Source organism: Neolamprologus multifasciatus, chromosome 7 (assembly GCF_963576455.1).
Source record: "Neolamprologus multifasciatus chromosome 7, fNeoMul1.2, whole genome shotgun sequence".
Classification (NCBI taxonomy): domain Eukaryota; kingdom Metazoa; phylum Chordata; class Actinopteri; order Cichliformes; family Cichlidae; genus Neolamprologus; species Neolamprologus multifasciatus.
In genome coordinates, this window is record NC_140445.1 from 65533237 (window position 1) to 65557200 (window position 23964).

General features: G+C 39.1%; 1 protein-coding gene and 2 long non-coding RNA genes across 5 annotated transcripts in view; all 3 read right to left on the reverse strand.

Annotated features, from left to right (window-relative positions):
• LOC146515921 (uncharacterized) overlaps positions 1–23964 on the reverse strand; it is a 496024-nt gene that overhangs the window by 189224 nt on the left and 282836 nt on the right. The window lies entirely within an intron of this gene.
• The window catches only part of cdh13 (cadherin 13, H-cadherin (heart)), a 490756-nt gene that overhangs the window by 189224 nt on the left and 277568 nt on the right, over positions 1–23964 (reverse strand). The gene's annotated exons all lie outside the window — the stretch shown is intronic.
• Positions 1110–23952, reverse strand: LOC146515922 (uncharacterized). Its single transcript, XR_014875042.1, has 2 exons — positions 17402–23952; positions 1110–16235 (listed from the first exon to the last, which is right to left on the reverse strand). It is a non-coding gene; the product is annotated as an uncharacterized LOC146515922 (long non-coding RNA).

The following is a 23964-nucleotide window of genomic DNA, read 5'->3' on the forward strand; positions in this document are numbered from 1 at the left end:
GAGAAAATGGATTCAAATGTTATATTTCTCAGCTGTCCCTCGTTTATCGCGGGTGTTATGTTCTAAAAATAACCAGCGATAGGTGAAATCAAGTAGCCAATTTTATTTTTTGACGGTGCAAAACGTTTCGTGTACATCGTGGACATACAGCACTGCACTTCAGAGTCACACTGCTAGCGATCGATGCAGCGATTCTGTACTGTACAGGAGAGACGAAGGAGATCGTCTGCAGCGATCAGGACGCAGGACGTAAAAAAGCATGCAAACTTGCACTAAAAAATCTGCGAAACAGCAAGGTGAAAGGTGAACCGCGTTATAGCGAGGGACCGCTGTAATTTTGAAGGTAAGTCACAACATACCCTTCGTAAATACTAATGTATAGAAACCCTTACCAGCAATCATTAATTTTTTGTGTGGCTTTTTTCACGGTTTGTTAACATGCTGTGTAGGTGTGTACTTGACTAGCTGATATCGACATAATGGGGAAAACACCTGGTTTGACTATTGTTCACCTGTAGTTTGAATGCTGAACATTTGCCTGTTTAAATCATAAGACCAGTCACTATACAGAGATGTGCTTCTGAATGTGGACAATGTGTCTTCTGCTGCAGTGATGTAGTTCTGCTTGTGTTTAATGATGTAAACAACTGATCGATCTAAACTCTTTAAATGTCAAAATTGATCATTAGATTTTTTTATGACACAACAGTGTTGAGTGTTCCCACCTTCTGCTCTTTGTGACTTAACGCGATCGTTCCGTTTTCGAGTTTTGGACATGATTTTGGAGAATATCTTCGCAGTAGCGATTGACCGCAAAGTAAAGCTACCGGAAATGTACAACCCCACATCCGGTCTCAAACCAGGAAGTTAGCATTTTCTCGTGCACAGGGTCAATTGATTACTAGATAGTGGAAAAGGGGTGGGATTAAATAGGTTTATGCTTCTTCCTGCTCCTTTTTGAACATGAAAGTTATTTGTAGTTTGTTTTGCTTTGTTCATTTGTCTCTTTTAATTCTATGTTGTTGTACTTTTTCAACATGTTCAAAATAAAGATTCAATCAATCAATCAATCAATCAATACTGTTAAACACACCACGTTTTTTTCTCTGCTCGGCTGCAGTATCCAGATGAAATACATAATTTTTAACAAAGCGCAATTTAGTAATTCCTCGAGCCAAAAGTAACTGAACTAAGTAACTGAAAAACTGTGTTATATTCAGAGCATCTTTTAAGTGGAATAAACGGCCTTATAAACTAGCTGCTATTCATAATTTAAAAAACAAACATTTAAAAGCCTTTTTACACAGTTTTTAATTATTGTCGTGCCTCAATGATATTGATATTTGCATGCTTACATTTTTACAACTGTAAAACCTCGCACAATTTTTGCATCTTCTTTATTATGTAATGTTTTATTAGATTATACTTGATGACTTGGGGCCCAGGAAGACTAGCAACCACTACTGTGGAAGCTAATGGGGTTAAATATATATAAATAAATAAGCACGACAGACAAGATCCTGAGACGACCAAACTCAATCTAAAAAGTTCAAATCAGTGACAAACGGCCGACCTGGAGAACATCAGCATCCACTTTTTTCTGGCAGTGCAAACGAGGCTCTCACTATAGTGTATAAGGACCAAAACAAGACTACAAGCAACTAAAACTACATACAAAATGTTGATTTCCTACATTTGATGCTCAGGACGCGCTGGCTGTGACAGGAGGACACAGTCAGTCTGTGATTCAGGAGCAAAGGAAAAACCTTTGCAGCATCAGAGGAGGATCGTTCGCTTCCCTGAAGGCCCAACCAGCGACTGCTGTTTTCTGTTGTCTTTTGATTAAACAACAGACGTCAGGTTTTTGTTTCATAAAGTCATTTGTGAGCACTTTGGAGCTTAGTTTTGTTTTCTTTGGTGTATAGGCTCAGTCTGAAGTTTTGGATCTGACTGTTAATCTGCCGTCGACCCAAAACAAACACTTCTTGCTACTTCTTGTGGCTGCTTGGCTTTTGGGGAAGTTAATGCCTCTTCCATGTTATGACCTGAAGATGGGTCGCAGCAACTGTGATAAATGTTTTGTGCTGATATTATGTTAGAGGAAATCACTGGGTTGTTAATTTAGGTTGGTTTGAGATGAGGCACAAATGGAAATCTTTGAAAGTAGTTAATGAAGTTTTTTTGGTAAATCTGAATACACAGCAGGGGACGAATCTACTGAGGACATTTTTTAATGAAGATGCAGGTATGAATTAATAGATTTGAAGACACGAGTACTCGTTATGGAAGTGAATAAATCCGATTGTTACGCATAATTCTGCCAGACAAAATCTAGAAATCACTTTCTCTCACAACAGCTCCCAGCAGTCAAAACCAACATCAGACCACACGCTCATATTTTTGTGACTGAGTGAGAATTACACACCACCTCCAAAACCACCAGTTTCAGGAGTTCAATCAAGCTGTTTCCTAACAGGACGTCTACGCTCGACAGCAGAACTCACAATGTGTCGTAAACATAAAAAAGGCTTAACTCTAAGCTGCCATCAGCTCCTCCATCCAGTACGACTCGCTGAAAGTAAGGAATCAGTTACATTTTTTCTCAAAATGTTTCAATTAGAGCTGGGCGATAGAACGATAACGATATGTGTTGCGAAATAACTTTTTCTCGATAGAAAAATTTAACTATTGCGATAGACCTCATCGCTCTTGTCCTCTTAAAAAAAAAAAAAAGAACAGCCAATCCAAATTAACTAGCGCAGAGCCGAACCAATCACAGCCGCAGCGTCACGTGACTTGTTACGTACAGCACAAGTGCCAAGCTGCACATGTGTATTTGTTTGGGAAGCAGCCAGCCGCCGTGCTGCCCGGGTAATGGAGGAAATGAGTGTGCTGACTAGAGAAAATCAACCGAGAGCGTGACCGAAGGTTAGCGAAGAGAAAACAGATGATGGTTCCAATGCCGGAGAGATTGTCGAACGGAAGAGCCACAGAAGTTCTGTAGTGTGAAGGTATTTCTGCTATTTCAAGTCTGACAAAAACAGAGTAGTGCACTGTAAATGTGCCGAAAGCAAGTCTGGAAATACAATAAAGCAGTGCATGCTCAATCTCTGACTGGAAGCGCTAATTCGTCATTCGGCTTTTGTCAGACTAAAGTAACTGTTAAAACTGTTTGAAAAGCTCAGCTATACAACAAGGAGAGATCGAGAATTTCCTTTTAGTTCTCAGTTTATTTGATATTGACAAAAGTTAGTCAATTTTGTCTGTTCTTCTGTAAAACAAACTAAGATTTATTTTTAGAATTAATAATTTCTAAGTGGAATTGACAATTTAGTAGTTTCGTTTGTTCTATTTTGAAACTTAAACGCTTTAGCGGCTGCCTTTTGTGTAGTTTGCAATATTTGTCTTTATTTATCTGAAAAAGTCTCATGTTCCTTAAGTACATCTACCCTGTTGAACTTATTATGGGAAATAAATATTTAAATCAAAACAAGCTGCTGATTATTTCACATTTTACTTGTGAGCAATGGCACATTTAAATCTTACAAATATCGTTATTTGGCTTATATCATGATATATATCGTTATCGCCTGAAATGAAAAAACAAAAAACAAAAAACATATCGTGATATATATCGTTATCGCCTGAAATTTAAAAAAAAAAAACATATCGTGATATATATCGTTATCGCCTGAAATTTAAAAAAAAAAAACATATCGTGATATATATCGTTATCGCCTGAAATTTAAAAAAAAAAAAAAAAAAACATATCGTAATATATATCGTTATCGCCTGAAATGAAAAAAACATATCGTGATGTATATCGTTATCGCCTGAAATGAAAAAAACATATCGTGATATATATCGTTATCGCCCAGCTCTAGTTTCAATATAATTACAGCTTTATTGCTTCACTTGGTTTGTCTATTTGTTTTGTATTTCACATTCTGTGTTTTACTATTTTTCATTAAAAAGTACATTATTATTATTATTATTATTTGTTATTATTTATTGTTTCTACATCATTGAACAACTGCTGTTATTTATATCTCTTTACATTTATTTGACAGTGAATACTGATTGTTCCTCCACACACTTCTTTTCTTTAGTGACTTCTTTCCACTCGGGCTGAATAAAGTGTCAAAGCCAAAACTAATATCATTTGCATTTTGTGTCTGAACCTCGCCTCCAGTGATGCCTCAAGTCACTCAAATTCTATTTCTTGAAGCTACACAATCACATTTATCCATTTTAGCAGCACACACTGTTTGCAGAGATAAAGCTTTTGGCAGTTTTGTGTCAGTCACACCACCTGAGTCGCAGGGTCTTTGAATTCAGGAAAAAAGAAACAAAAACACCGCATAAAAATACCGAACGATATTCAGACATCTTATAGGGTTAATAACAAATATACAACTTGATTTAAGGGACTTGTTTGTTTTCACATCCACAACTTGTAGATATAAAGTATTTTTGGGGAGTTTAACGAGAGCTTTCTCAGTTAGAATAAAGTGGAGCTCACTACACTCCTCTTCCATTTGCATATATTTTGCTCGTCCCCTCGTCTCCTGCCAGCATAATGAATGCTACAGGTCCCATGAAGGAGTCAAATGTCAGGCCCTGAGGCTGGAAGACACTCCGCAGAGCATAATGACCAGCTGAACCATCTTCTTTCATGACCCCAAACAGAGCAGAGAGGAAGCGAGTGGAGAGAAAACTCAACTAAATGGGAGAGAAAGGAGAGGGAAAGAATTAAAAATGTCAGACGGTGCGGTCAAGAACCTCAAAGTAATGGAGAGAAAAAGAAAAAAGGATAAACAACTATTTTTTGAAGCACCACAAAGACATAAATATGTAAATGAGAAAAGAGAGTTATAAAGAAGGAAAGCGAATGGTAGAAAAAGGACAAAACTGGTTAGAAGCAGGATGGAGGCTTGAAGGGAAGAGACAAGGAAGCTAAACACTAGGGCTGCCACGATTAGTCGACTAGTCACGATTACGTCGACTATTAAAATCGTCGATGACTGATTTAATAGTCGACGCGTCGTTTGAAGCTTTGTAAGATCACAAAAGACGCAGGAATAAGTAGTAGGATTTAAGAGTGTAATAACGGACTGAAACAGAAGATGGCAGCACTGCATGTACAAGGATGCCAGCTGCCGTTAAACCCCGAAGAAGAAGAAGCTGTGTCCCAGAATTCATAGCGCAGCCCTGCTCAGTTTCCAACAATGGCGGCAGCTAGTTAGTTTTAATATTACTCTTATTATTCTTTCTGGGTCACAAAATAAACGTTTAACATGTTTTCAGGCGAGAATGTAGCTGTGTAAACCTCAAATATCTGCTCAGTTTATCAAGACACCACATATTTTCAAAAGCGCTCCGACGTTTTCGGAGACGTCTGTTAGCCACTAGCTCGATAGCTAGCCGGGGGCTAGGCTAACTAGAGCCGTGAGAACACCGGACTCCCGGCTAATCGTTTTCAAACCCACCGCCGTCTTTCTCTACTCAGGTTAAACATGATATATAAGTCACTTAGATAACTTAAAAATGTTATTGTTTGGCTTTTTTTAGTATTTTATTTGTTCCTGAGTAAATCGGTTTGGCTGAGATTAAAGTTATAGTTTTTACACAGCTGAATAAACATCAAGCAAACAGCTGATTATCAGAAGTGTGAGATGCTGGAGAATTTACTCCGGTGTCCTGTTATATTTTAGATAGCAAGGAGTTTATTAAACTTCACCGAAACAATCTGTAAATGTCATTAAAATTTAATAAACTATCATCTTGTCTTTATTTTTAGTTAGCACATACCTTAAACACTTAAAGCTGTAAGCTAATGATAGTTATATAAGAGCAGATGCTGCTGGTGCAATAAGCTGTACGTTTTACGTCCAATGGATGATGATCTGATTAGTCGACTAATCGCAAAAATAATCGGTGACTAGTCGACTATCAAAATAATCGTTTGTGGCAGCCCTACTAAACACTGATCAAGAAAAACAAATGTGGTCACTGAACAACGTGGACGGTTGAGGGTTAACGAAATGTGATATTTGAAGAATGCATGAAAGCTGTTGACTCAGTGTGTATAACACACGTTTGCAACACTAATCAGGAAACTCACAACCTACGTCCATTGATTAATGGGGGATTTTAGCAGAAACACCACACGATCCCAATAATCATTAAAGAAAACGTAATTACCCCGCGGCTGTGACGCCACCAGACCTGTCCAAACACTTCATGCTTTTAATGTCCTGCCAAAGAATACGGTTTTAAAAACGAGTCATTAATCTGGGGAAGCAAGCAAATGACAGAATATCGCTCTTCCCTTTTCTTAGGCTTAATTAATAACTGTGTGTTCAGCTGATTGCGTCTGCTGCTACTCAGCATGCCTGTACAGGCGAGATCTACAAGGGGCATCTCTGGAGACTGTGCAGGTCTCTGTAGAGAGTATGGGGGGAATAATTCATGATCACCTGGTGGAAAAAGATTGTATTTGATCATTAAATCTTGTGCAGTTGTTTATTCAACACTTACTGGCGCTGCCTAATGCAAAGCTAATCATTCCCATTACCAGTTTCATCGTGTGTGTTTAAAAAAGAAGCAGCAGCCAGTGCTTCTTATCCGCTCCCTGCTTTTAAGGATGAGGTTCTTAGCCAGGGTTGAATCATAAGGTGAGGCCTCCATCTTAACTAGACTAAGGAACATGAACCGAAGGCTCAAGGCAACTGATTAAAATGCAAGACCCCGGAGAGCTATTAGCATGAGGGATCGTAACCTTTCACACAGGATTTTATGCAGGAAGTATGCCAACTATTAAGAGCTAGACAATGGCAGACCTGCAGAAAGTGGGTATTATTTCATGGAGCTTAGCAAAATTTGATATGGTACTGTGTTTCATTCTCACCCTCACACATGCTAAGCCACAACATTCGTCTTATTCTTATTCTCGGTGCTATCATCAGTGGACCAATCATCAGGCAGCGTACAAATTGAAGAAAATACCTGAGTAAATGATGTAGAACCATAACAGATAGATTCTTCTGGGTGTCGGAGCCCCTGAGTGGTTTCGTGAGTAGGAAAATTATATGACTCACAGCGTGGCCTTCAACCCATTTAACCTGAGCGAGTACAGCCTGGTTGAGACTATAAAGGAAGTGTGTGAGAAGGTTGTCATTCAGTAAGTAACTGTGTGCTTTGTTTAAATTTCCTGTACAGTCGGACTTTATCAGACTTGAATTAGTTGGTAAGAATAAACACCTTCACTCTTCTAGTGTTTGTGTTTATTATGATAGTGAGTGTAAGAATTATCTACAGCGAGAAATCAGTTTACAAGTGAAACTATGTTTAAATCTCTCAAATTTTGTTTAATCGCAAACTAAACAACAACAACAACAACAAATATGTTGCAAGTGGCTGAAATGAAACCAAGACAAAACAAAAATGTCAGCAAGTAGCAAAACTATAATTCCCTGCATGTTTTGTTCATGACTGAAATGCTTCCAGCACTAACTGGATCAGTTGTTTTTGAGGTCAGAGTTCTAATCAAATATCAGATTGGCTACAATGTAAGGCTGCTCAATTAATCGCATTTTAATCTCGATTACGATCTGGGCTTTCAACGATCATTAAAAATGACTGAGCCGATTATTAGCCCCTCCCTCGTGCTTTACTCTCGCGCTGCTCCGTGTGGCAAATCGAGCGCACCTCTCTGCATTTCGAACACGCGTCACAACAATTAAGAGCAGCGGTCTCCAACCTTTTTTGCGCCACGGACCGGTTTATGCCCGACAATATTGTCACGGACCGGCCTTTAAGGTGTCGCGGATAAATACAACAAAATAAAACTAGTACCGGTACCGAAAAAAAGAAGATTTATTCATAACACACGTGAAAACCGAGTAAACGATAAAAACGATAACAAAATAACACTGAAAACTATACATTTCACACCTGAGCCTCAACTCTCGCGGCCCGGTACCAAACGACTCAAGGACCGAGGTCCGAGGCCCGGGGGTTGGGGACCGCTGATTAAGAGGACCCGAGGGAAGCTCGGAAAGCTAAGCAGAAGTTATTTGGAGAGGAGAGTGACTGCTGTTGGTTGAAAAGAGGTAAAAAACTTCAGTGGTGTGGAAACATTATGGGTTCAGTCAGACGTGGATCAAGTAGACACAGTGTGTAAACTTTGCTACAGTGTCGTAGCTGCACCACAGAGCAACACTGCAAACTTCACTAAACATAGATGTTTACATTTTTCATTTATTTCTTATATTGCAAACATTTGCACTGTTATCAGTATTTGCACTATTTTATATTATTTTTTAAAGTCATTATTCAATACATTGTTATTGTTAAATAAATATTGTCGAATAATCGAGATCTCAGTGAAAATAATCGTGATTATCATTTTTGCCATAATCGAGCAGCCCTACTACAATGTATCCATATGATATAAAAACAGGGAAAATTGCTGACAAAGTTGCTTTTTTATTATGTATAATGGGCAGATGTGCCTATAGATAAATTACAACACGCAGTATAATGTTAACAATAATTGACTGTGTAGTCTTTTGGCTCCAATAGTCTCGAAAATAGCCAAATGAATCTGGAGGGAATATGTGATTCACAAATCTGCACCACTGAGGTTCCAGCTAATGACTTCAGTCACTATATCAAGACAAAAGATACTTCCCCTTTAAAAGGACACTTCAATTAATTACTGCCGGAAAATCCCCTTTAATTCTGTACCAGGGGCTCAGTGAATAAAACTGAAAACCTATTAGTGAGCATTCATCTGATCGCACACAGGAAAGAGACGACTATCAGTGTGGAGCAGCTACTGTACAACAGAGCAGCAAGCAGGGAGAGAGGGAGACTGGGTCAGAGGTAAAGGGATAAAAAGGTTGTTATTGGATGGTGGTTTGGTGAATTTATCACGACTTCAGCCTTTAAGTAGGTCTGACGTTTACCTTCGCAATTTTTGTTAATGAAAGAAAATTGGAGAAAAAGAAAGAAACTCTGAGGGGGAAACCAAGAAATCTCTACTTATTGACCGATTTAATGCCATTACTATTTGTGAGAACTTGAAATTTCCTCTTTTCCCTTCAGTCCATTCTCATTTGCAGGGTGTCAATACTGTTTTGTCAGATTCTGGCGTGACTCATTTATGCACAACATGTCCTTTGACCGCGGCTCGAAGCATTAGTGCTGGCATTAAGGCAGGCAAGGCTGCTGTTGTGGACGGGCACAATTTTACACTAATTAACAACAATTTTTAAAACTTTAACTTTTAAATCTACTGTTGGGATTTAGTGAGGAGACACGGTGAACATGACAGTCAAATATCTCGACATTACAGAATTCCTCTGGTGCTTGTTTAAACAACGACCTCATCTTTGAACCTTAGGTTTTGTCCAGTGCGCTGTCATGTTTGGTGTTGCTGTTGCTTGAGTACTCATTAATAGGGGTGGGTTTTTATAATCGATTTATCGATTAAAATCGATTCTGGCTTGGATAACGTAAAATCGATTCATTAAAATCCTGAATCGATTTTTTAATATTAATTTATTTTGCCCAAAATGCCAGAATCTCTGGTGAAATCTCACAAAATTTCAACAACCACCAAACAGCTAAGACAGTAAACGAGAGCAGGAACACGGATTCTGCACAGAGACTTAAACACACAGCGCGACCCGCGGATCTGAATCAGTGAGATGTCGCCTTTCTCACGGTTGGGGCTGAAAGCCGACAGCTCGCTGATTCTGATCTGTGGGCGGGTCCACGCTTTGTGTTCACCTCCTTTATGCGCTGATTCCAAAGCTGTTAGTTTGATGTCTCTCCAAACAATATTGACCGAACCAGCAGCAAAAGAAGATCCAAACTACGCTTCACATAAACATCGTCATGAATTCACTCTGACTTTTACTGTTTTGCTTCCACCACATGCACAGCTCTCTCTCTCTCTCTCTGTACTTCAAGAACAGTTTCCCGTCTAAAGATCTTTTTTCTTCAATATTTGCTTGCTTGTTACGCACAAGTCTACCGTTGTTTACAGCGCTGTCAGTCGCTGTTTTTTTCCCTTTTACATTCTTCCGAAAAGAAAACCTAATTTCTGCCGTTCAACAGGCTTCTGAACAAATTTAATCTTTTTAAAATTATGCAAAATGCAAAACGCTCAGCGTGTCTCTAATAAAACCGCTGTAACTTCAGAGGTAATGTTCATGTGTTGATTAATGGTTTTCTTTCGTTTTTGATCTACTGAAGAATATTTTTATAAAATCCCAGAACAGGAAAATCACCTTCATGTGTTTCTGTGTTTTATCTTCAGCTACTTTGACACAAAGGCCTCTGCTGTGACGCTCACACCTTTGATAAAGTCTTGCGTGTGTCAGCTTCCTTTTTATAAATACAAAAATATGTAAATGTACTGATCTGAATTATAATATTTCTGACTGTCAAAATTTCCCCGATTCAAATCGAATTGAATCGAATCGTGGATCGAATCGATTCAGGACCTTGTGAATCGGAATAGAATCGATTCTAGAAATCAATGACGATACCCAGCCCTACTCATTAACCTCTTCTGCTGCTCACTGGCCATTTGTGTTGTCTGTAGAACTATGGATGCAAGCATTTCCACCAACTTTATATTGATCATTATATTTCTAGTGAGGAAAAGTTATTTTGCAGTATTATTAATTCCACCATGTAGTTTGCCCGGGTTCCCCCGGGTACTCCGGCTTCCTCCCACAGTCCAAAGACATGGGGAGGGTTAGATTAAGTGATAGATTAAGTGATTAATCCAAATTGCCCATAGGTGTGAATGGTTGTCTTTGTCTATGTGTTAGCCCCAGAGATGGGCAGTAACGCGTCACCTTAATCTGATTACGTTTTTCAAGTAACTATTAAAGTAAGGGATTACTATTGCAAAAAAGGTAATTAGATTACTGTTACTTTCCAATAATCACACTGCGTTACTGCGTTACTAAACCATGATATTTTTTTGCAAGAGTGTCTCATGACATAACAGATCATCAGTTATTCAGATATTTAGCATTTATTAAACTATCTTAGTGCATTACACTAGTTTCTGGATATTACATTATGCAATACTGACTTTAATAAGGACCCGCAGCCTTGCGGGGCTTGCAGAAAAAACACAAGCGATGCACACATTTCGTCATTTTACTTTTATGCACGGACAGCTCGGGTTTGTGTTTGGTCATATTTTGTGGTCAGCTGTTAGACACAGGTGTCAGATTCACACGGTGGAATAGCAGACCACCACTGGATGAATCCTGCACTTCAACTGAGCCTTGACCCACAGGAACCCACACAGAACACTTCATCCTTATTTTGAAAACCTGTTGATCGTCCTTCAGCTGCCTCTCACTAAACCGACACACAGTTTTCAGAGAGAAAATCTAAAATCGGCGCTTGCACTGTATTATTACTTGCTTCCTGACACTACCTCATCCTTTGTGATCCACCTGGTGCTCCTCTTGGATTGCTAGTCATAAATAAAATGAATTGGCTGCATAGTTGCTGATAACTTAGCTGTTAGTAAATAACTTGTAAAACATTTCACTCACTTTTGCTCTGACGCCATATTATTTTATTTGTCTAGCTTAGCGAATCTGCTCCTTAGTGTCCAATCTAATCAGTGAGTGCAGGAAACCATGGCTCATTGAACCATTGTCCCCTGGTGCCCTTCTATGAAGTTGGTGAAAAGAAACCGTTTTGATGCTATTCCCAATTTCCTGTTTCTCACTAAAAACATGAACTTTACTTCCTGTCCTGGGTTTTAAAGACAGCATTTTTCACTCCTAAATGATCAGCATATTACCAGAAGTCTTAACCCTTTAAGACCTACCATAGAACCAAGTCCGCCAGAGCTTATATTATATGTTTACATGCTGTGGAGCCATTTTTGGGAGAATTTCAAGTTGATATACATCAATACAACCATTGTAGCTCAGATTTTAATAATATGTATGCATTAAGTGCATAGTAATTACATAAATTGCAAAAAAGTGCAATAAACTACAAAGAAATTGAAAATTGTTTTTGTTTTTTTAACATATATTTCTAGTTAGAGAAATTTAAGAGGCTTATCCCTCAAAACTGTAAATACAAAAAAGTTGCACAAAATAGTTTCCCACCACAGGAAATTTATTTTGAGTGTCTTCATAGTTTTATTTTTGAAATACACCAATTTTTATACACTGCAGGAAAAACGAAAATAAATATTATAATGCAAATTTGCAAAAAAGCAGCATATGCATCAAAATAAACTATTTCCAGCAGTGCAATATGAGTCCTAAGCATCCCAGAAACCACACAGAAAGTCATAAAGTCAAAGATAACTTTTAAAAACACCAGTATAGGCTCATGAGGCCCTGATGGTAAAAAACTACATTTCTGCGAAAATGACGTCACTTCTGGTTTTGGGCAGGTCATGGCGAACATGCGATAGTTCACGCTGATGGACGTAGGAAGTGTTTCAAACAGCTGATCAGATCAGCAAAGCGTGTTTCTGGAATATTATGTTTTTGTTGCTGCAAGTGCTTTTTATGCAGTTTTTGCAAAGCTATATGTGGAAGGAAACTGTGATCGAGGACAAGCTGATGGCATAAGATGTAAGTACAACTCCTCCGGTTTCATATGCGAAAAAAATTATTGCGCTAGCTTTAAAGGGTTAAAAAACCCACAACATAGCGAGAGAAGGTCAAATTCATGAATTAAATAACCGTTTGAAAACGGTTTTCTCTTCCTGTTCTTGAGTTCCACCCTGCAGCAACACAATCAGTGACCTCAAAACAATCAAAACCTGATGATGCCCTTTGTGTGAAGTATTTTCCTCTGTGTTGTGTGCTCTTGGATCCATTTGTCATCCTCATTCTTTCCACTACTTACAGCAGTCGTTCCAGGATGAGAGTTACAGATTGCCGGTGCTCTGCTGTCATTTGTTTGTCCTCGACTGAGGTTTACGATCATGACCGTACATGCAGCTTGCAACAGTGCAGGATGCTGGAGAACAGCATCCTAGTAACACGAGATGATATACTTGGCTGTTAGAAAGAGGATGCCTTTTACACTCTTGTCACAAACATGTTTGGTAGAGGCGGACACAAAGTCTATTTATTTCATCCAATTCACAATTAGGTGCAAAGGTGGTAGAAAAAGTGCCACATTTCAGCTACGTCTTCTCTCTTTCTTACATTTAAAGACAAAAACATTAAGGTTATCATTAATCTCTGAGAATTTAATAAGTCTTTTCTACACATTCTTCTTCCTTCTTTGCCGTCTTCTATTATATACCACATAATAGCAAATAACACCTATGTACCCAGAGTAATAATCAATGTAATGTAATGTCATTTATCTTACATGTAATTTCAGGTCTTGTACTGTGATTTAAGATGAACGCAGGGTTACTGAGGGATGTTAATTAGAAATACATCAGCCATAAAGCAGTTTTCCAGTAGTATTATATACTATAAAAATGTGAATTAAAACACAACTGTAGTATGTTTATTCTTTAACCTGCACCACAGACAAACCCAAGTATTAAACACACATTAAAATCCCTCTACGGTAAGTACCGGTGGTACTTGTTATATATAAATGGATAGTAAGAATACTTACAGCGTTTCAGAAAGAAAGCTAAATATCTTAAAGAGCAACAAACACATAAAAAACTATGACAGAGTTCAGGGTTTTGTTTTGGGAGGGTCTGTGAGCACATACGAACCGGCAGACGAAACACTGACAGAAGATCAAAAATGTCTTCAGGGCATCAGGAAGGGCAGAAATGTTTCACTCTGACCTTTAACTCACCAAAGACAAACTATATCGCTTTGATGGATGCTCCGATTCCTTTAAATTGAAGTTTTTCTTCCACTACAGCGTGGTGCACCATACACACAGAAGAGTAATTTAATAAAAATGAGTCATTTCAAGCCTGCGGGACATGGTTGAATCAACGTAAAACAACTATTTAAAGCAGCGCTCCCACAAAAGTTGGATTTGATATCAATTTTAAATCTGATCAATAAAGGTCTAAAATCGAGGCTCGTCAACAACACAATGAATTGAGGACTGTAAAACAAGTAATAGTTTTCATGTGTTGAAGAAGGAAATTCAATCTCTTCAACATTACAAATATTTTCTTTATGAACTCCAAGGCCGTTTTTTAATGGTCCGCGTCAGTGTTGGTCAAGTTACTTGAAAAAAGTAATCAGTAACTAATTACTGATTACTTCCCCAAAAAAGTAATCCCGTTACTTTACTGATTACTTATTTTCAAGAGTAATTAATTACTTAGTTACTTAGTTACTTTTTAAAAACACGATTTACAACCTGAATAGGTGATAAAGTGATAGATCTTTCAGCCCAATTCTACTTTTTCTACATAATCATCATACAAAATGTAATCAAATGGAAAAGTCTCTTTTTAAAACTTGTTTTATTAGTTTTAATCTTTTAACTTTATGCATCAAGCAAAAAATTTTTATGCAACATTCTCTGACTGGAAGAAATTAGTTTAACATTTAAACCTATTTTCTGCACATTCCAGCACATAAAATATTTTTTTGTGTGTGTTTACACTCAGTCTTTCAAATAGATGCAAGTAAAACACAGCAGAAAATAAATAAAGTCAAAGACTAGCGGTCCTGTTGCTCTATTTTCACCTGTAAAGCAGGAGTGGGGTAGGCGGAGGGTTACCCTGGTGCAGGTGTGCAGCGGTCAGTGGAAGAATCCGCGAGTTTCTCTGTGAGTTTCCCATTACGTCGTAGCTACTCGGTGCTTGCTCGGAAGTTTAGGGTTTTTTCGCTGTAAAAAGAAGTTTTCTTCCCACGCACAACGGACACTAATGTTTTTGTCACTTTTTATGGAATCAAACTCAAAGTAAGGTCAGTACTTCCACGCTTTAAACGCTGCACGCTCATACTCTCTCTGCACTCGATATATGATCCATTGTTGATCTGCACACAGCTGTTGTCACGAACGTCGCACTCGCTTACGTCACTGTCATGAGACATTCTCGCAAAGAAATCACGGTTTTAGTAACGCAGTAACGCAGCGTTCCTACGCGAAAGTAACAGTAATCTAATTACCGTTTTGCAATAGTAATCCCTTACTTTACTCGTTACGTGAAAAAAGTAATCGGATTTCGCGTTACCGTAATCCGATTACGCGTTACTACCCATCTCTGGTCCTCGTGCTTCTGACAGACAAAACCAGCAGTTTTGTTCTTGTTAAGTAGCCACAAAACAAAGCAGATAACATTTCTCTTTAAATGCTTTGAGAAAAATCACAGCAGAATGTTTAGCATGTTGAACTTAAGGTAAGTTCGCGCTCCACACCTTCCACTGCTGGGTTAAACCAAACATAGCGTCGTCTTATAAATGTAATCATGCTGAGCCATCTGACAGTAGGGTCAGCTCGGTGATCCCGTCCTCATTGCTGTCAAAGACGCCTGCTCGTCACAGGCTCACAGGTACAGACGAGGTTTCCTTTGGCATCGGAGCAGCGACTCCGATGCCATATATTTGCTCAAATGTATGCGGATGATGCAGTTATATATACGCAAGCAAATAGTGTCCAGCCGGTGGCAATAGATCTTACAGCTGCTTTAGCATTAATGCATAGCTGGCTGGAGGACTCATGGCTAACGTTGAACACCTCAAAAACTGTCTGTATGTATTTTTCAAAACGCCCCTTAAACTTGAAGCAGTCAAACATATTCCTGGATGGAGCAGAGCTTGAATTAGCTCCACAATTTAAATATCTTGGGGTCATTCTAGACCCAACATCATCCTTTAAGAGTCACATAAATAAAGTGTCCCAGGTACTTAAATTTAATAATCGAAATTTTAATCATATACGTAATAATTTAAATATGAATGTTGCAAAAACGTGTTTTTACTCAATGATCATCTCTCATATGGACTATTGTTTGACGTCCTGGTCACTTGCTTGTCCAACAACACTTAAAACTATTGAAAACATTTATAAAAGAAGTTTAAAACTACTTGACAAAAAACCGACTTGTTGTTTAAAAAAACATAAATTACTGAACTTCAATAACTTAGTGAAACTTAAAAGAGTCTGTTTAATATATAAAGTCTTACACTCCCTTGCTCCAACATCACTAAAGCAGTTCATTAGGCATAAAGAAAGCTCAGACAGGACCACTCGAGCTACAATCCGAGGAGACTTGTTTATATCTGCTTCTTAACTCAGATAAAACTGAGGTCATTGTACTCGGCGCTGAAAAGCTTAGAAATATGGTATCTAACCAGATTCTTACTCTGGATGGCATTACCTTGGCCTCCAGTAACACTGTGAGGAACCTTGGAGTCATTTTTGACCAGGATATGTCCTTCAACGCACATATTAAACAAATATGTAAGACTGCGTTCTTCCATTTGCGCAACATCTCTAAAATTAGAAATATCCTGTCTCAGAGTGACGCTGAAAAACTAGTTCATGCATTTATTACTTCCAGGCTGGACGACTGTAATTCATTATTATCAGGATGTCCAAAAAACTCACTGAAAAGCCTTCAGTTAATCCAAAATGCTGCAGCAAGAGTCCTGACAGGGACTAGAAAGAGAGAGCATATTTCTCCTGTTTTGGCTTCCCTTCATTGGCTTCCTGTTAAATCCAGAATTGAATTCAAAATCCTGCTCCTCACATACAAGGTCTTAAATAATCAGGCCCCATCTTATCTTAATGACCTTGTAGTACCATATCACCCTATTAGAGCACTTCGCTCTCGCTCTGCAGGCCTACTTGTTGTTCCTAGAGTATTTAAAAGTAGAATGGGAGGCAGAGCCTTCAGTTTTCAGGCCCCTCTTCTGTGGAACCAGCTTCCAGTTTGGATTCAGGAGACAGACACTATCTCTACTTTTAAGATTAGGCTTCAAACTTTCCTTTTTGCTAAAGCATATAGTTAGGGCTGGACCAGGTGACCCTGAATCCTCCCTTAGTTATGCTGCAATAGACGTAGGCTGCCGGGGATTCCCATGATGCATTGAGTTTTTCCTTTCCAGTCACCTTTCTCACTCACTATGTGTTAACAGACCTCTCTGTATTGAATCGTATCTGTTATTAATCTCTGTCTCTCTTCCACAGCATGTCTTTTATCCTGTCTTCCTTCTCTCACCCCAACCAATCACAGCAGATGGCCCCGCCCCTCCCTGAGCCTGGTTCTGCCGGAGGTTTCTTCCTGTTAAAAGGGAGTTTTTCCTTCCCACTGTCGCCAAAGTGCTTGCTCATAGGGGGTCATATGATTGTTGGGTTTTTCTCTGTATCTATGAAGCGCCTTGAGGCGACATTTGTTGTGATTTGGCGCTATATAAATAAAATTGAATTGAATTGAATTGAATACCCCACAGACGGACAGCATTTGGGCAGAACGTCCTCTCTGTCAAGGGTGGCCATCTGTGGAACAGTCTTCCTCAACCCATTAGAGATGCTCTACATTCAATTTGTTTAAGGCAAAGGTTAAAAACTGGTTATGGACAAATCAAGTGTGTGATCATGTATGAGTTGTATAGTTTTAATGTTTTATTTGGGAACAGAATGGTGTGTATGTGTAAGTTTGGTGATGGAGTTTTTATTATGAATGAATGATGAATTTTTATGAATTATTATGTCTATTTTTTATGCTTAAGGACAACAGATGGAAATTAGCCCTTGGCTATAATCTGGTTTGTTTACATTCATGTAATTTTTTTTTACATTTATGTTCAATAACATGCACTGTCCTAAATAAATAAATAAATAAAAAGACTCGCTGGATTAAGGTATGACTGGGACAGTTCAGTGCGTGCAGGGCTGTTTCTTAAGATCCTCACATCACATTTAAATTCTGGGTTTTGAAAGAATATATTTTGACCCAAAGCGTTCTTTTTTCTAAACCTACTTAGATGTTTTTGGGGATGCTTGAATCCAGCACGTGAAAGGAAAAGTAAGAAAATAACTGAACCGGACTCTTTCCTGGCTGACCGACCGTGGTCTCACAGTTATGGCGCTAACACTCCTGCTGCGATGGGAACACTGTGGATAAATCCGGGTCGAGATAAGATAGCACTGACAATGTAATGGACAGCATTACAGCATTTTACTGTCTACACTTGAGCCATGTGAACCAAAACATCATCCAATGATATTTTATTGCAGAGGCAATAGAGGACTGCTGCCTGCAGTTAAATAGCCCACTATTGAAGAGTTGCAGGGATGGACAGATGAGCCAGAGAGGCTCGGGCTGATATTGATGGCTGATAGATGCTGCACAGGCAGAAAGCCCACAGAGATTGAGGGTATTTGCTCCAACAAATGGGATTGCTCACATTTTCTACTGTAATCCACGAGTGAAACCAAGAGTGGAAGTCGTTGTGTTTGACTGGACAACTGGACAGAACAGAAATTGTTCTCCACAGGAGAAAAGGATAAAGTGGTAGAGGACAAAAAGAGACAACTGTCAAGTAATCATATGCAAAAAGCAACGATAGGCTTTTTATTCTAAAGCATGCAGGCTAAAAGTGCATAATTGTTGTTGTTTTACACAAAGCCTCTTCATTTATCTGCATCTCCTTAAAACTGCAAAGTTCTTCACAGGAAACCTGCAGAGATGCATTACAATTGCTGCACCACCAGCACCGAGCAGGACTGTCAGTCTGTGGCCCAGCGCTTTTATTTGCTTTTTGATCTCTTTTGTTGTATTTTGAAGATAATATTAAGTTCTCGGTTCATTATTTAGTTGCCTCAAATTCAATCTGGTTATGTTTCACTTACGTATTCTGGTCAGTCTCGTGTATTTCTTGTCTGTGATTTCAGGTTGTCTGCGTCTCGTGTTTCCTGTTTTATTTTGAAGAGGTCTTGTCTTGTATTTCCACTTCCCATGATCACCTCCTGTGTTCATTCATTCCATGTCCGAGCGTCTGTTAACTTACCTTGTTTCCAAGATTATGACCTCAGGCTTCTACGTCTATGTGCATGTCCATGTTCCAGGGTTTTGTTGTGTTTAGCTCACCCAGTTTAGGTTGTGATTTAGTTCTACCCTATGTTTTGTATTTCTGAGTCCAGCCTTTAATAAACGGCTAGTTTTTCAGTTGATATTGAGTTTTGATATTTTGCGCATATGCACTTGGGTCCACCTTCTTCACTCAGAGTCTCAGCAGTGACAAAGACATGCTAGACTAAAAGAACCTTGCTCCACTGTTCCTATGTTCCTGTGTCCTCCCATTTTATCACCAGTGGTCACAACACTAACTTGTTTAACCCTTTAAGACCTACCATAGAACCAAGTCCGCCAGAGCTTATATTATATGTTTACATGCTGTGGAGCCATTTTTGGGAGCATTTCAAGTTGATATACATCAATACAACCATTACAGCCCAAATTTTAATAATATGTCTGCATTAAGTGCATAGTAATTACATAAATTGCAAAAAAGTCCAATAAACTACAAAAAAATTGAAAATCGTTTTTGCTTTTTTAACATATATTTCTAGTTAGAGAAATTTAAGAGGCTTATCTCTCAAAACTGTAAATACAAAAAAGTTGCACAAAATAGTTTCCCACCACAGGAAATTTATTTTGAGTGTCTTCATAGTTTTATTTTTGAAATACACCAATTTTTATACACTGCAGGAAAAACGAAAATAAATATTGTAATGTAAATTTGCAAAAAAAGCAGCATATGCATCAAAATAAACTATTTCCAGCAGTGCAATATGAGTCCTAAGCATCCCAGAAACGACACAGAAAGTCATAAAGTCAAAGATAACTTTTAAAAACACCAGTATAGGCTCATGAGGCCCTGATGGTAAAAAACTACATTTCTGCAAATGATGTCACTTCTGGTTTCGGGCAGGTCATGTGGACATGCGATAGTTCGTGCTGATGGACGTAGGAAGTGTTATGAACAGCTGATCGGATCAGCAAAGCGTGTTTCTGGAATATTATGTTTTTGTTGCTGCAAGTGCTTTTTATGCAGTTTTTGCAAAGTTATATGTGGAAGGAAACTGTGACCGAGGACAAGCTGATGGCATAAGATGTAAGTACAACTCCTCCGGTTTCATATGCAAAAAAATTATTGCGCTAGCTCACGTGGTTGCAGAGCTACAGGGATTTAAAAATACTTACGCAAAACAGAGCGTGCTGCTCTGATTGTTTTTAAAGGGTTAAAAGATAGTGTAAGGCAGGGTTAACATGTTTTTTCCTTCCTTTTATCCTCCCTGGCTGTCTCCTTTCACTTATGAAAAGGAGAAAAATATATGGAGGCTTTATCAGCGTTTATGTACACATGTTTGTTTTTTACCTTTTGCTTTTTTCTATTTATATTAACATTTTGCATATTTCTTCAGCAGAAAATGGAAACGACCTTTATAAAAGACTGAGGCTGAAAGATCTCCAGTGGCAGAGATAAGAGCCCATGTTGATAGTACAGATCCATATCGAAGAATTTCATCTCCAAAAGGCGGCTGTAAAATAGTGACTGTTCCATAAAAGCTGGCAACTCTACAAAACACAATAACCTGTTTTGTGAAATGTGGAGACCGAGGCCGCTCCCCTGCAACTCCCCCGTTTGGCTTCTGATGCAACCACAGGCAACACTAAAGTACAGGTTTAATATAGGGGCAAGTCTCCAGCTGTGTTTGAGACAAAACGGGGCATTAACACATGGTCCTGTGAGGCCATTTAACCTACATGTATATACTTAGTTTTCTCAGGGCAGGGAGCACATTGCCAGCTTAAAACAAAGCATAGGCAGACATCACAGCAAAGCAACAAGGGGGAAAAAGCCAACATGTGCAGCTCCAACCTGCTCGCTGAACCTCTCCCACTAAGGATGCATGCACCTGCTTCATGTTGACAATCTGCTGCCTTCTGGCTTCATGCAGCAGGTAAACTCTGTTGTTGCAGAACAAAGCCCCATTTAAACTATTGCTTATATCTGATATGTATTCTTCACATTTTACTATTTTACTCAGCTGATGGGGACTGATGAGCTGAAATCGTCTCCCACCGCAGACTCTGAGGAGGTGCAGCTGTTTTCTCTCAGACTTTGGGATTATAGGCTTTTATTGTGAAAAGCACCTCAGATTTCAACTATAGCGTTCAAGAACAATTTACACAACCAATATTTATTTTACAATAATTCTATTGACGTCTGCCAAGTGCTAACTGCTAACTGTCTGCATATAGCATTAGCCTGAGATCAGTTTAACATGAGGAACATGAGTTATGTTTCTAGCAGAGATGGGCAGTAACTTGTAACGTGTTACTGTAATCCGATTACTTTTTTCAAGTAACGAGTAAAGTAAGGGATTACTATTGCAAAAACGGTAATTAGATTACCGTTACTTTCCCGTAGGAACGCTGCGTTACTGCGTTACTAAAACCGTGATTTTTTGCGAGAATGTCTCATGACAGTGACGTAAGCGAGTGCGACGTTCGTGACAACAGCTGTGTGCAGATCAACAATGGATCATATATCGAGTGCAGAGAGAGTATGAGCGTGCAGCGTTTAAAGCGTGGAAGTACTGACCTTACTTTGAGTTTGATTCCATAAAAAGTGACAAAAACATTAGTGTCCGTTGTGCGTGGGAAGAAAACTTCTTTTTACAGCGAAAAAACCCCTAAACTTCCGAGCAAGCACCGAGTAGCTACGACGTAATGGGAAACTCACAGAGAAACTCGCGGATTCTTCCACTGACCGCTGCACACCTGCACCAGGGTAACCCTCCGCCTACCCCACTCCTGCTTTACAGGTGAAAATAGAGCAACAGGACCGCTAGTCTTTGACTTTATTTATTTTCTGCTGTGTTTTACTTGCATCTATTTGAAAGACTGAGTGTAAACACACAAAATATTTTATTTTATGTGCTGGAATGTGCAGAAAATAGGTTTAAATGGTAAACAAATTTCTTCCAGTCAGAGAATGTTGCATATAATTAAATTTTTGCTTGATGCATAAAGTTAAAAGATTAAAACGAATAAAACAAGTTTTAAAAAGAGACTTTTCCATTTGATTACATTTTGTATGATGATTATGCAGAAAAAGTAGAATTGGGCTGAAAGATCTATCACTTTATCACCTATTCAGGTTGTAAATCGTGTTTTTAAAAAGTAACTAAGTAATTAATTACTCTTGAAAATAAGTAATCAGTAAAGTAACGGGATTACTTTTTTGGGGAAGTAATCAGTAATTAGTTACTGATTACTTTTTTCAAGTAACTTGACCAACACTGGTTTCTAGCATTCATATATTGCACCAAACATTGTTCTGTTAATGTATTGAATTTAATATAAACTAGGTTAGGCAGATGACAGGATGGATGTAGCTCCAATTCCTCCACCCATTTTTGTAAGCACTTTCTTTCTGCCTACAGTAAGTGCTTTCTAACATTCACACACATTCACATTACAGAGCAACTTGGGGTTCAGTATCTTGCCCGGGGATACTTTAGCATGCAGACCAGAGCAGCCAGGGATCAAATCATCAACCTCACAGTTAGCAGATGCCCTGCTCTACCTCCTGAACTACATCCACCCCGCGGCCTTCACCCGTGGCAGTAAACAACAGCAACACCCGTCACGAAGCACGCCATTTGGAAAGGTGAGACTCGTGCATAAACAGCGTTCAGAGCTCAGCACTCTGATACTTGCAGAAACTAAAGTTTCCAGCAAGTCGGCATTTGTTTTGGTCTGAACTCCAGCAGCATGTTTCAGGAATGTAGGAGACACCGACAACAACCAGCAACCAGCGCTGTTATGTGTAGTCTACACTTTTGTGTTCACAAAGTCCCATTTGAATGAATATAAAGTGACACAGGACAATCCATCCATCCATTCGCTTATCCTCTTTCAGGGTCGCAGGGGGCGCTGGAGCCTCTCCCAGCTGTCATAGGGCGAGAGGCGGGGTACACCCTGGACAGGTCGCCAGTCTGTCGCAGAGCTAGCACACAGAGACAGACAACCATTCGCACTCACATTCACACCTATGGGCAATTTGGATTTTCCAATTAACCTATCCCCACAAATTGCATGTCTTTGAACGGTGGGAGGAAGCCGGAGTACCCGGGGAGAACCCACACAAGCACGGGGAGAACATGCACACAGAAAGACCCCGGCCTGATGGTGGAATTAAACTCAGGATCTTCTTGCTGTGCGGCAACAGTGCTAACCACCGTGCTGCCACAAAACTGTAACACAAAACTATTTACCAATAATCAATGTTAGAGGATTGTAAATGGTAAATGGCCTGCATTTGTATAGCGCTTTTCTAGTTCCTAAGGACGCCAAAGTGCTTCACACTACATCCAGTCATCCACACACACATTCACACACTGGTGATGCAGCTACATTGTAGCCACAGCTGCCCTGGGGCGCACTGACAGAGGTGAGGCTGCCGGACACTGGCGCCACCGGGCCCTCTGACCACCACCAGTAGGCAAACATGGGGTTAGTATCTTGCCCAAAGATATTTGGCTGCAGCCAGGAGACAGCCTGCGATCGAAACACCGACCTTCTGATTAGTGGCTGACCTGCTCTGCCACCTGAGCTACAGCCACCCCTAATGTAAAATTGTAACGATATACTTTCATGCTGGGAATGAATTGATCCTCTGCTGCTCAATTAATAATTCAACATTAAGTAAAGCAAATTAGACAGAAGAGCTTACTGCTATAAACAGTCTGGACTGACGAACATGAACAGAAGAAGAGCTGCAGGTAGCTGCCCCCCCCCCTCCCTGAACCTGGTGCAGGTTTCTTCCTGTTAAAAAGAAGTTCTTCCTTTTTCCTTCCCACTCTCACCAAAATAAAGATCCTCAGTTAACTGTTTTGGGGATTTTTTGCTATGTGATAAAACTAGATAGATAATAAAATATTAGATAAAATAATAATAATAATAATAATAATAATAATAATAATAATAATAAT